The sequence below is a fragment of the Pongo pygmaeus genome, chromosome 5 (assembly GCF_028885625.2).
Source record: "Pongo pygmaeus isolate AG05252 chromosome 5, NHGRI_mPonPyg2-v2.0_pri, whole genome shotgun sequence".
Taxonomy (NCBI): domain Eukaryota; kingdom Metazoa; phylum Chordata; class Mammalia; order Primates; family Hominidae; genus Pongo; species Pongo pygmaeus.
In genome coordinates, this window is record NC_072378.2 from 54,066,641 (window position 1) to 54,080,932 (window position 14,292).

General features: G+C 38.0%; 1 long non-coding RNA gene across 1 annotated transcript; it reads right to left on the reverse strand.

Annotated features, from left to right (window-relative positions):
• Positions 1-1,800: 1,800 nt before the first annotated feature.
• LOC129037873 (uncharacterized) lies at positions 1,801-13,762 on the reverse strand. The gene is made up of 4 exons (XR_008503005.1): positions 13,687-13,762; positions 9,904-10,086; positions 5,245-5,384; positions 1,801-4,914 (listed from the first exon to the last, which is right to left on the reverse strand). It is a non-coding gene; the product is annotated as an uncharacterized LOC129037873 (long non-coding RNA).
• Between the last annotated feature and the right edge of the window lie 530 nt (positions 13,763-14,292).

Consider the following 14,292-nt stretch of genomic DNA (forward strand, 5'->3'; position numbering starts at 1 on the left):
AGGCAGGGAGAATTGCTTGAACCCGTGAGGTGGAGGTTGCAGTGAGCCAAGATTGGGCCACTGCATGCCAGCCTGGGTGACAGAGTGAGAGTCTGTCTCAAAAAAACAAAACAAAACAAAACTTTTATATGATCAAGTTGTGTATGATTAAAGGGAAATTATAATGGTCTTTCTAGAAATTGGGTTTGATGTAAAAAAACACACTTATACACTAAATAATTGATTAGAACAATAAAATTTTGTTAGGGGATTGATTTACTCTTTTTCTTTATTTTTCCGAGATGGATTCTTGCTCTGTCACTCAGGCTGGAGTTCAGTGGCATGTTATCAGCTCACTACAACCTCCGCCTCCCAGGTTCAAGCAATTCTCCTGCCTCAGCCTCTCGAGTAGCTGGGATTACAGGCATCTGCCACCACGCCTGGCTAATTTTTGTATTTTTAGTAGAGACGGGGTTTCACCACATTGGCCAGGCTGGTTTCAAACTCCTGACCTCGTGATCTGCCTGCCTCAGCCTCCCAAAGTGCTGGGATTACAGGCATGAGCCACCATGCCTGGCTGGATTTACTCTTAATAAATTGTAAGATATTTTAATTTTTTAACCCAAAGTTCAACTTTTATTGCATCTCACCATTTTTGGTTTTCTCTCCCCTTTTAAAAGGTGTAAAATAGTAATGCTCACCTTCATCTCATTTTCAGCTCATATAAGTTTTTTTTCCCTCAAGTTCTGTTTGTTGTGGCCTGATGCTAACAATACAGGTGTAAAGGAAATGTTTTCTTCCAACATAATATTTTGTGCACTGCTGAAGGTCTTTTGTTTTGCTTTTTGGTAACTAACAGATTTTACATTTTATTGAAATAATTCCTATGCCATTATTATTAAGTTTGGGTTTGTTTAGAAAAAAACTGAGATTAAAAGAAAAATTTTTAAAAATTAAAGGTATTACATCTGTGTATCTTTCTGTATGTGCTTTTAAAGTACTTGTGACATTGAGTTACAGGGCTTTGACTCCTGGGTCTAAAAAGGACACCAAGTCTTGCTAAATCTTAAACACTGACAGCAATTAAAGCCTCATCTTCAGGCCTGGTAGAAGAAGTCAATCAAAATAAACTGCATTCCTAAAACACAAGGCCAGAAATTAAAGCTACTCAGCTCCTCAAGGCCCAGGGGCTGTTTTGTGGAAGAGGTGTGTGTTTAAGATTGTAAGGACTGATTTGATAGAGAAAATAAGTTCAGTTTCTCTATAAATTAACTGTTAATGTCAAAGGCATAGTGATGTAAGACCATCATATGGTTCCCTGTGTAGGATTAACAAGGTTTTCTGGAAGCATTGACCGACTCCTTAATAACGGTTATAAAAGTTATAAAAGGCTTATGGAAGTTATATCTTATGGTCAGGATTAAAATTTTATAGATTGTGTATAAAATTTTGGAAAGCAAATTTAATTGGCTTCATGCTGTTTTTATTAGGGCTTGTTTGGGAAATTAAGTCTCCTCTCTAAAATAATGAAGGTTTTTGCCTTTTTTTTTTTTTAACAAAAAAATCCTTGAGTTATCACTTTGGTTAAATAAATGACTTTTTACAATGACCTGTGATCTTATTTTATGATATCAAGTGTTTTCAACCTTTGATATTTGACAAACTTTCCAAAATCAAATTATAAATTATGTCTGTTTCTGACCCAATTAATCCTTTAAGATATTATGTTCCCTAAAGTCCAAAAATGACATATTTGGCTTATTTGGTATAAAAATTATACAGGAAGCACTGTCAAATATGAAATGGTATTTGGTTTTCTTTGGGCTGTATTTGTATAAATGTGTTATTGGTATCTGTTCCAAAATAATAAGAAACTCCTAAAATTCTGATATGACTTAGTGTATGTTATCAGTAATTATAATTGTTATGTTAAATTATTGTATGCCACAGAGGTAACAAATTTTCTTGTCAACTGTGTCTTTGACTATGGCTGCCCTAAAACTTTTTGTCATCCATGGACAACTGTTGTCTTGTTTTGTTCCTCTTTTGAAGGTAGTTTTATAATCAGCTATAAAACTCTTAACACGTGTTCTTGAATGCAGTTTTCTGATAACTTTGGAGATTGTGACATTAGAAAAGAGGAAAAACTTTCAGGACTCATGGAGAGCTGAAATGTTCACGAATATCAAGCAGAACAGAAATTAACTGCATGGACTGAACCAGTAGAAGACTGAAGTAATCTTTTTGACTTTTTGCACAAAACGTTGCTGATCCTTTGTTTGTTTTTCAGAGCCAAGGAAACTTTTCTTTTGAGCTATTGACATCTTTTAACAAGTATACTCCTATGAACAAAATTTGGAGCTTATTTGTTTCTCTCTACCTGATTTCTCCAAAATCTGGAAACTATATGTAAGTATTTGTGACTTATGGCAATATAGTTATTTGCATAAGTGAAATAAGAATCTGTTTTTATTTGTAACAGAATACAATTGGAGAAACTGGTTATACTGAGTCTTTGGCTGGAATGGTGTGCTTTCCTTTAAGGTATTAAACTTGACTTACAGAGCCAATAAAAACCCCTTGGGGAAACTGGCCTCATACCTTGTCTGCACAGTCCCTGAACAGTGTTCCTGACCTGTGGTAAGTAAAGAATGTCACTTTCTGACAGGCCCAAGAGCCCTAAGTTATGTTGGGACTCAAAAGGAGAATAATTCACCCAACTCATAGGTATTTGATGGTAAAAATCCGTGGCTGGGCTTGGCTTTAAAAAAGCCTTATCTGAGATTCCTTCTATGGAAGAAGTCCATCAAAGCTAATTTTAAAAGCCTATGTGAAAAATAATTATTCTTGCTTCACTTCATACAAATAATCTGGCCAAGTATAATAAAGCAAATTGGTTCTTCTATGATTTGTCTTTAGTAAAAATGGGAAACTAGAGAGAGAAAAAATACGTTTCAAAAACTATAGTACACCTGTTGTTAGATTTTAGTCTTGCCTAATGTTTTTCTATTTTTATTATTTTCTACAGTTTAGACTGAATTCTAATTTTTCCTGGCTACAAGTCTCCAAAATAATGTTTTCAATTTTTTTCCTTCTTTTCCTTCCCCTCACCCCATTTTTCCTAATTTGAAATAACTGAAAACTAAGCTGCACTTTCTAAAGTCCTGCAAACTGAATCTAGACAACTTAAACTTCAGAAGAAAATAAAAGCAATCTATTTAGGTACATAAGCCACTTTCATACCTACCTACTGATGTATGGACTTCGAAGTAATGTGGTCTATATAGATTTTCTAGGATTGTTCTCTTGTTTGTTGTTTTTCTCCCTTCCTCCTACTATTTTCTCTTCACAGGACATGCTAAAAATGAGCTTTCCTAATAACTTGGGACCTACCCCTGTATGAATAAACTATCCTAGCCATGAGAGCAGAGACTCATTTTCTTCTAAAATGCTTTCTTCAAAAGATTTTTAAAAAGAAATTGGAAGAAGTGTGAAAGGAAAATAAATCTTGGGGCCCCAACATCACTAAGCTAAAGGGAAAAGTCAAGCTGGGAACTGTTTAGGGCAAACCTGCCTCCCATTCTATTCAAAGTCACCCCTCTGCTCACTGAGATAAATGCATATTTGATTGCCTCCTTTGGAAAGGCTAGTCAGAAACTCAAAGGAATGCAACATTTTATCTCTCACCTACGTATGACCTGGAAGCCCCCTCCCTGCTTAAGTTGTCCTGTCTTTCTGGACATAACCAATGTACATCTTAGATATATTGATTGATATCTCCTGTCTCTCTAAAGTGTATAAAAAAAAGCTTTGCCCTAACCACCTTGGGCACATGTCATCAAGACCACCTGAGGCTGTGTCATGGGTGCATGTCCTCAAACTTGGCAAAATAAACTTTCTAAGTTAACTGAGACCTGTCTCAGATATTTTTGGGTTCACATATTCATCCAGCCCTGGTGTACCCTCTGAAGTATGTTATGCCAGTGCATGAGAAACTGGTTATATACTTGCACCATTATTAACATTAAACTCTAGAGTACTTAGTGCTCCTGTCTACATTTCTTAAAAATTCAGTTTTAACAAATGAAAACTCAGATTTCTTAGAAGCTTTGTTACTACTCAATAGGAAATGCGGCATACTGTGTATTAGAACTGAGGGAGAATCCCAACTCTCGTCCCTCCTAGCTCTGTAATCCTAGGCAAACTACTCTGCTTCAATTTCATCATCTATGTAATTGGGAGTGAGGAGAAGCAGTAAGTTGCTGAGTGGTTGTGAAGATCAAAAGTAACATATATGGAGCATCTGGCACATACTAGGAGCTTAATAATTTGGTACTTCTTTTACATCCATCAGGAAAGGTAGGAATTTCAGGAGACACAACGCTGCTAGACTGCAACAAGTAGCAGTGAGCTTGGAAAACATTAGCCGTGGATGCTTTTGCTGCTACAATGGTAAGACGTCTCAAACTTTTCCAGAAAGACACTCTCCTCTTACTCAAAAGCCCAGCATTTGTAAAAGCTGGGGTTAACAGCTTTCAACAGGCCACCAAAAGCCACCTCGCTGGCACTTTAAATTTTAAAGTTTTGTGACTGCTACCAGTGTTTTTTCTGCAAGTATCATTCAGACATGCCTTCGCTGGCTCCTCTACCTTCTTCCTCTCCAGGCAGAAACCTGGATTAAATAAAAAACAGCTTGCTCATCAGCAGCAACCTCCATGGCCTTGGGTAGGGGCATTGTGGAGTCATGCTTCAAGGCTGGCAGGCCCCAGCTGTTAAGGAAAGGTAGGCCAGTGAGTTCCTCATCAGATAGTTGCTATGAAGGCTCATTTGGTGTGGGAACCTCTGCCCTGGCACAGCCAAACCGTCATCCTTCAGAGGAGTGTTCTGCCAAGGGGATGGGCACCAGACAAGTAGGTTGCACTGTTTGTCTTTGATCTGGAGAAGGAAGGGGAATCAAGACATTATTCAATATCTATTATGACCAGAAAGGCTTATATTTATTCCGCCCCACAAACTGAGTAAAGCAGAGCTTCCCAAAAAGTGTGCCCAGAACATTAATGTGCCCTGTATAGTTACCAAGTGCCAAAATGCCAATTACCCTCAGCCCTTGTGAAAGCAAAGCAGGACTTCATTCAGGTGATCAGAGCTCCCTGATCTGGTCACCTCTCACTGCAGGTGGCAACATCCTTTGCAGTAAAAATATTCTCATTTTCAAAGTGTACAATGTTATGAAAAAGTTTGGGAAAGACTACTATAAGGTATTACCTTGGTTTACAGAGGAGGAAGTTGAAGCTCACAGATTAGGAAGCACACCCAAAGATCACACTTGCAAACAGCAGAGCCAGTATTTGATTCCAGGTTAGTTTGCCTTCAAAGTCCAAGTTCATTCCACTTTCCTCACATTGCTGAAAACAATACAAAACCATAAAAACAATAACACCAGAAATCTGAGTAGACCTTTATGGTTTAGGAAGTGCTTTGACAGAAGAAAGGAAGACATAAGAGGTGATGGAAAGAACACTTCTCATATACCTACAATGTACCTCGTGCTTTACATTAAAAGTCTTATCTTTTTAACAGTTTTAATTTGTTTTGCATAAATTTATAGTAGATAAATAAACTTATGGTACATTTTTTACGAATTTAATTTGCTCTTTCATAATTTTCTCTCTATGCCCCACTACTTTATTTTTTCCTATTTATTTATTTTTGTATATTTAGGGGGTACAAGCGCTGCTTTCTTACATGCATATGCTGCACTATGGGCTTCTAGCATACCCATCACCTGAATAGTGAACACTGTATTCAATAGGTAATTTTTAAACCTTCACCCCTCTCCCCATTCTCCCACCTTTTACAGTCCCCAGTGTTTATTATTCCACTCTTGTCCCCGACTCCTTCTAATAACTGATTCAGTTCTTAGAGATACATTTAATGATAGAAACTGGACTTAACCCCATTTCTTTTGACTGCAAATTCTGGACCCTCCTTGCCCCAAGAGCAATGGAATAATTAATTCAAAAGAGATTTTCAACATAAAATAGTCATATTTACCGGACCAAGACTGTACAAAATAAACTCTTAAATTTGATGCTATTTTTAGGTTTTTTTTTAATACATTTCTATTTCTGTCTGTATACCTTTTGATTTCCTAGTTCATAATTTTTGGGTTTCAGAAGGACATCTATGTCATGTGCTGGTGGAGGAAGATACAGGGTAAGACCAAATGGCAGATTGGTTAGGAGTTGAATCACCAATCACTTCAAGTAGAGGCTTGAGAGATTAAAGTAACTTGAGAGTTAGCATAGCTAGAAGACTCTCAAGTGATGATTTCTTTTTAAAGGAAATTGTCTCTAAATACAATCCTTAACGTAAATCCATGGAAATGAAACAGTATCATTTCATAATATAATTCACCAAAATTCATGGTATCAAAAATGAAAATTCTCTGTCTAGAGATGTCTCTCAAGCACACAACAAAGCCATTTTGTCCTGTCTAGGAAAACCCAATGTAACTTTTGTGACAGATCATGAACCATTTCCGTGTCCAGGGAACTAATCACTGCTTATGCTGTGTTCAGTAAGGTCAGGGGCACAATCCTGTAGTTGTAGGCATTTGTGATGGGGAAATCTGGTAGTTTTTCTGAGTCATAATTTGATTGCAATGGTGATGGCAATAGCTGAAACCTTGACTGTGAGAATTTGTCCTTGAAGATAAATTATTATTGAGGTTACATCTGGCACTATTTTCTTTTTTTCATTATGCAAAACAAATAACTAAGAATATGGTCAAACCCTTTCTCTACTGAAAACACACACACACACACACACACACAACCAAAACAAAACTAGCTGGGCATGTGAGCATGGTGGCGCAGGCCTGTAATCCCAGCTTCTCAGGAGGCTGAGGCAGAAGAATTACTTGAACCCGGGAGGCGGAGGTTGCAGTGAGCCAAGATTGTGCCACTGCACTCCAGCCTGGGCGACAGAGCGAGAGACTCCGTCTCAAAAAAAAAAAAAAAGAAAAGAAAAGAAAGAAAGAAATATTTTACAGTTGTTTTTAAATGTTTAATAGCTTGGATTATATATATGTTCATAAACCTGCTGTCAAGTTAGTACCAGTGGTGATCTGGATTGCAAGAAACTTAGTTTGAAAGTTTGGATAATATGTAAAGTGCCACAGTTATATAACTAAGGCAATTATTTGTCAGTTAGATTAAATTTGTGTTTGTTTATTTAACAAATACTAGGCACCCACTCTGTATGAGTCCTGTTTTCGGTGCTGGGGATATTGGGTGAATGAGAAAGGCAGCATTTCTGCTGTCATGAAGCTTTCCTTCTAGAAAGAGAAGACAGAAAATAAACACAATACATTGGATCACTTTAGGTGCCATTTTGAAATAATGGAGAGCACCTGTTGTTATGAATGTGTCAGACTGTCTTCTGGTTAGTTTTGCTAATAATTTACCTACAGGTGCAGTGACTCTGCAGGTCAAAAGAGCTGCCAGTTCTTAGAGAATTTTCCTTTGCTCCTGCTGAAGATAAAATTGGACAGTTATAGTACAGAATTTTCTTTTCCCCATTTCCCTTCGAATAGGGCATACGGCATCCTTCTTAAATATGGAGTGGATTAATCAGCATGAATTGTAATTGAAAGACAGATGCTTTAGTTCTCTTTGAGAATCCCTAGTTTCTGTTATGAATCTATAGATCCTTAGAAACACAGTATTTAACCAATGCCTAAAGCCTGAAGGGTTTATGAGAGATTTATGAGATTTACTCAGCACACCAAAATAGTGTCATAATGTTAAAGAAATTTGACTGATATTTTAAATTGACTTACCATGTTGTTATGTGGTAAAGATTTTTATTTTTTTCAGAATTTACTTGGGATAAAAACAATAATGAGTGGCATGCCTTTGATAGTATTACACTATAATCTTTAGGAAGACCATGCTGATATAAAGTTCCAGGCACAGGATGGTAGAAAACATAGAGAATGTAAAACAAGAGGAAAAAGTACAAGTAGTCATGTTTTTCAGAAATCTGGTACATTTGATGATGTCAAATATGTAAGAAATAAATAATTCATATTAGTATATTACACTCAAAGTTGCTTATAAATCCTGTTTTTTTTTCCCTCATAAGAAAATAACATAAATTCTGCTTAAAGACAGACTCCTCAATAAGGGTTTCTTCTCTTTTATCCATTCTTGTATTTTCTAGATGTAGAAAGGAAGTTCAGAGCCATTACATTTTAACTACAGTAATATGTTTTGGGGTTTCCAAGTTTTAGTTTTCAAGTTATGGCTGGTTTGTACAGCTTCAGGGCTGTTCTGTATTCAGATGATTATAAAGTGATTGGTTTGAAAGGCCAACGTAAGTCTGCAAATATTTACTTCAACTTTCAAAGTCTGTTAACAGCTCAATTCACGTAACATGTTGTTGCATGATTAAAGAAAGCTGAGTTTCCTTTAACTGTACTTAGAAAGAATACTGTTGAAGTAATAAACAACAATGGCTATTATTTTTTTTGAGGCTTATAGTTTTAGTAATCGCATTAGTAACTGCATTCCAGAGGTCCAGAGCTTAGAAGGACATACAAGCTGTAGTAGAGATTGCAAAAAATTACCAGAAATAAAAAAGGAGAAAGAGAGAGAGAGAGAGATGAAGAAAGGGAGAGGGGAAGGGAAGGGAAGACCAACAGCCTGGATTAGGGATTTGGATTTCTTACTTACTAGTTCATTCATTAAGTCATTCATTCCTTCTTTCAAAATATTAGTGTGCTGGTGATAAGACTTTAGGCAAATAAATGAACCTCTTAGCCGAAGTTCTGGGAAAAAATAAAAAAATTTTTTTTTCTTTTTTGAGACGGGGTCTTCCTCTGTCACCCAGGCTGCAGTGCAGTGGCACGATCTCAGGTCACTGCAACCTCCGCCTCCAGGGTTCAAACGATTCTCCTGCCTCAGCCTCCCAAGTAGCTGGGACTACAGGCACCTGCCACCACACTTGGCTAATTTTTGTATTTTTAGTAGAGACAGAGTTTCACCAGATTGGCCAGGCTGGTCTTGAACTCCTGACCTTGGGTGATCCACCCCCTCAGGCTCCCAAAGTGCTGGGATTAGAGGCATGAGCCACTGTGCCCAGCAAGATTTTTTTTTTTTTTTTAGTAAGAAAAACTGGAAAGGATAATAATTCTGTCTATGTCTCACAGTTATTGTGAGGCTTAAACAACAACATATATGAAAATGCTTTGGAAAAATTCTCTAGAGAAGAAAGTTCTCCACAGGTGCTATTAATAAAAGACACATGCCCATTTACCATCTTATTTCCGAAATCATATTTGAGGTATTTCAAGCAGCCTCCAGTGGGGCTCTGGCCCAGTAGCTCACAGTACAAGATGAACATCATGTTTATCTTGTGAGAAAGCTAGCAGAGTGTCTTAATATTTCAGCTGAGTATATGAGGGGACAGTTGGAGCAGAGCAATCTCTCTTTGATTAGTGCACAAAAACTACTGATTTGTATATTTAAGATATGATGTCTCATTGTATGGAATAAGTTGGGGAGATGATTCATCTGGAAAAGATCAAGGAGGCTGATTCATTTAATTCAGGGCTTATTTATGCAAAGCTGTTTTTGAATGTTTGCAGGTCTGGATCAAATAATTATGGCATTAATTGAGACATTAGTATGTGTTCATCATTGTGTTCAAATTCATAAGCATCCTGTTATTTAATTCTCACTACAACCATTTGAAGTGAACAATAATATCCTCATTTTGCCATTGAACAAAGTAAATTTTGATGACTTAAGCATTTTTTTTAAAGTTTACATATCTAGTAATTGGCTCAGGGCTCTCCTGCAAAGTTAGCTGTTGGCTCTGAGGACACTGGGGTCAGTGATCTGGGGTCAGTGATCTTACCCGCACCCCATCCCTATTTACTGTAGCATTTGCAGAAGATGCTGTGTTCCTTCTCACCTCCTGTGATGGTGGCATCATCCTGGACGGCAGCTCTCCCTCTAGTTAGGTCAGTCCATCTCTTGCTTCTCAGTGATGCTCTAGTTCCAGCAGTCAGTGAATACTTTGCAGGGGCTAATGGAGGAGCTGGGAAGTGTAGGGGTTCAATAAAAGGAAAGATGCAGAAAAAGGAGTAAAGTAAGGGGACTGGGGAAATATGAATAGATTTAATGAATATTTATTAAGTGCCTACTAGGTATCAGGTACCGTGCTAGGTACTGGGACAAAATAACAAGCAAAAGACAGGATATTTCTCATAGAGCTTATAGCTTAGTTGGGTGGGAGGAGACTAGTGTTAAATGAAGAGCCACATAAATGAATGCACTGTTCCCGGAATGAACCGAGGATCAGGCTGCTTATTCTCACGGCCCAATAACGAGATGCAGATAAACTGGGAAAGAAGAGAGTTTACTTCTGTAACTGGGTACAGAGAGAAGGCCGGGAAAATATCAGCAGACCAACTCAAAGTTACAGTTTTGCAGAGCTTATATACCTTCTAAGCTACATGTCTACATGTAAATGTGCATTCATCAAAAGACATAAGTTATTAATTTCTTCTAACCTATAGCTAAAGTCTGTGTCCTAAAGACCTTCCTTGAGCCTCAGTATATTTACTTAATCTAGATGGGTCCAGGTGCCAGAGGTAATTACCCTTATCTTGTCTCCTTGCTAAATCATGCAGGTTTAGGGAGTTCCTTCAGACCCCAGTAAAACTTGTTTAATCCTGAGTGGATCCTGTTAAGAATTCCTTTGTTATCTTGCAATGCTTCAAAGCCCAGGAAAAGCCTAGGCAAAACTCTCAGTGGGCTTTTGTTACCTTCCAGCCTTTGTATAAGGACACTGGCCCTATCACGTTTTTTTTTGTTTTTGTTGTATGTTTGTTTGTTTGTTTGTTTTCGAGAGGCAGTCTTGCTCTGTTGCCCAGGCTGCAGTGCAGTGGCATGATCTTGGCTCACTGCAATCTCAGCTCACTGCAACCTCCGCCTTCAGGGTCAAGTGATTCTCCCGCCTGGGCCTCCAGAGTAGCTGGGATTACAGGCACCTGCCACCATGCCTGGCTAATTTTTGTATTTTTGATAGAGATGGGGTTTCACCATGTTGGCCAGGCTGGTCTCGAACTCCTGACCTGAAGTGATCCACCTGCTTCAGCCTCCCAAAGTGGTGGGATTACAAGCATAAGTCACTGCGTCCGGCCTTCTATCAACTTATTTATTTATTTATTTATTTTTTGAGGCGGAGTCTTGCTCTGTCCTCCAGGCTGGAGTGCAGTGGCGCGATCTCGGCTCACTGCAAGCTCCGCCTCCCGGGTTCACGCCATTCTCCTGCCTCAGCCTCCTGAGTAGCTGGGACTACAGGCGCCCGCCACCATGCCTGGCTAATTATTTTTTTTAATTTTTTAGTAGAGACGGGGTTTCACCCTGTTAGCCAGGATGGTCTCAATCTCCTGAGCTAGTGATCCACCTGCCTCGGCCTCCCAATGTCCTGGGATTACAGGTGTGAGCCACCGCACCCGGCCTCTATCAACTTTTTAATATTTAACTTAACACTCAGTCAGTGCTGAAACAGTTGTCATGGAGGCCTGCCTGTTCAGCTGTTAGTGAGACCTGGCCTGCTACAGCACAATTTAAAATTGTGATGTTTCATGACAGTGAAAGAGGGCTATGACAAAGAATAAGGGGAAGAAGATATAGTTTAGATGACAGGGGTGTGTTTTTCAGAAAAGGCCTCTCTGAGGAAATAGTGTTTAAAATGACATGTTTATAAACTATGTTTGAATACTGAAATACTTGTATACTGATAATTCTAAAATAATACAACTATTAGCCTTTGAAATTTGTAGTTAATAGTGGGAAATACATTTATTTTTATTACTTATGCACAGTTTTCTTGCCATTTTTAAAAGTAAATTGCAGATATAAGTGAATACTTCCATATATGCTTTAGTTATAAAAATTAAGGAACTACTATTTGATTATCTTCATATCACCTGGAATAAGCCATGAGCATTACTGATTTTTACAGATAAAATATCTCTTGTTTTGTGAAGCATTTTTCTATATTTCCCAATTAACTGTTTCTATATATATAATAAAAATTATCTTCTCACCATTAAATGTGTCTGTTTTAAGGTTAATATTGTACCAAATGTGGACTACTCCTCATTTCTAAAGCTTATGTAACCACATAGTGTTTTATGTCCAATAAAATGTTATTTATGTACTCGGTTTACAACATACCTAATTTTTCATAGAGGAAATGGACATTTTGGCAACCTTTAATGGTGACAAAATAAAACACTTAGAATCTTTTTTTAAAGAAAAATAAAATATGTACTTTCTACCTTTTGGATATGAATTTTCACTTGTTTTCTACTGACAATTACTTCTCAAATAGTGTACATTACAAATAAAGTTATCATAATTAGTGGGAAAGAATATTGATCGAAATATTTTATATTCCATCTTTACCTCTGTTCAAAAACTTCATGTAAAATTGTATATGTATATTTCAAAATGGAAAAGTAATGTTTGTAAGGATCTTCACAATTATCAAAGCATTAAATGTACCATTTATTTTTTATTTACTGAATAAAAGGGAAGTTTATTAAATGGTACAAATATCACATTTTCTCTGTTTTGATGCTTGTTCATTACAGTTTATAGTTTATGTTATCTGAATCCAGGATTGTTTTATTTTTTTAAATAGAGATGGGGTCTCCTTATGTTTCCTGGGTTGGTTTCCAACTCCTGGCCTCAAGTAATCCTCCTGAATAGTTGGTATTATAGGCATGCATCACACCAACTGGCCCTTTTTAAATTATTATTATTATTTTAATTTTATTTTTTAAATTAAAAAAAATTTTTCAATTAAAAGTAGATCTGCCGTTTGATCCAGCAATCCCACTAGTAGGTATCTACCCAGAGGAAAAGAAGTCGTTATATGAAAAAGTTACTTGCACATGCATGTTTATAGCAGCACAATTTGCAATTGCAAAAAATATGGAACCAACCCAAATGCCCATCAATCAACGAGTGGATAAAGAAAATGGAATACTACTCAGTCATAAAAAGGAATGAAATAATGGCATTCGCAGCAACCTGGAAGGAATTGGAGACTATTATTCTAAGTGAAGTAACTCAGGAATGGAAAACCCAACACCGTATGTTCTCACTTATAAGTGGGAGCTAAGCAATGAGGACACAGGCATAAGAATGATATAATGGACTTTGGGGACTTGGAGGAAAGGGTGGGACGGGGGTGGGAGGGATAAAAGACTACACAATGGGTACAGTGTACCCTGCTTGGATGATGGGTGCACCAAAATCTCAGAAATCACCACTAAAGAACTTATTAATGTAACCAACCACCACCTATTCCCCAAAAACCTATTGAAATTTTTAAAAGAATCAAATACAATATAATAAAATATATAAAATTAAAAAATTTTTTAAATAGGAATGGGGTCTCACCATGTTGCCCAGGCTGGTCTCAAACTCCTGGTCTCAAGCGATCCTCCAACCTCAGCCTCCCAAAGTGCTGCGATTACAGGCATGAGCCACCACGGCCGGCCAGATGCTGACTGGAGTTTGAATTCAGGATTTCTTTTACGATCATTGTTTATGATTAATGTTAGGAGTAAAATTTTTTTTTCAAAAAAGTCTTATTTAAATCGATGGCACAACTTACAATTAATGGCATTTTAGAATTGGCATCATATGGCATGATTTATATGTTGTCAGCAGCAAGCCCTGATTTCATCCACCTGGGGTAGAAAAGGAAATACTATTAAATTTTAATGTCCAGCTTTCCATGGTTCTTCTCCCCAGGCTGTGATCCGTTGACCTCTCCCTCATCCTCCACTTTCTCACGATTCTCGCTAGGTATTTCTGGGAGTCCTGGACGGCATGCCTTACACCGGGTTTATAACCCGCTCCTCCCCTGGCGGTACCTGCTGCTAGCTCTCCCACTCTGTTCCTGGCCACTGCCCACTGCACTTCCGGTGGCCTTAAGGAGGATCACGTGAGACATCCCGGGGTCTGGCTGCATGCAGTCCCCAGAGGCTGTCTGCTCAGCACTGTTTAGTAGTCGGGTTCTCGGCGACTTCAGTTTAGTCCCCAAGGCTTGCTCTCCTTTGTCCAGGAGCAGCTCTGCTCAAAGCCAAAGGGTCTCCAGGTGTCTCAGGGAAGCTTCTGTCACAAACTTACTGCAACGTTTGTTTTCCAGCCTTCCACACACACACAAGTCTCCATGGAATCACAGGGCAGTTGCAACTCACTCCCCTTTCAACAGGAA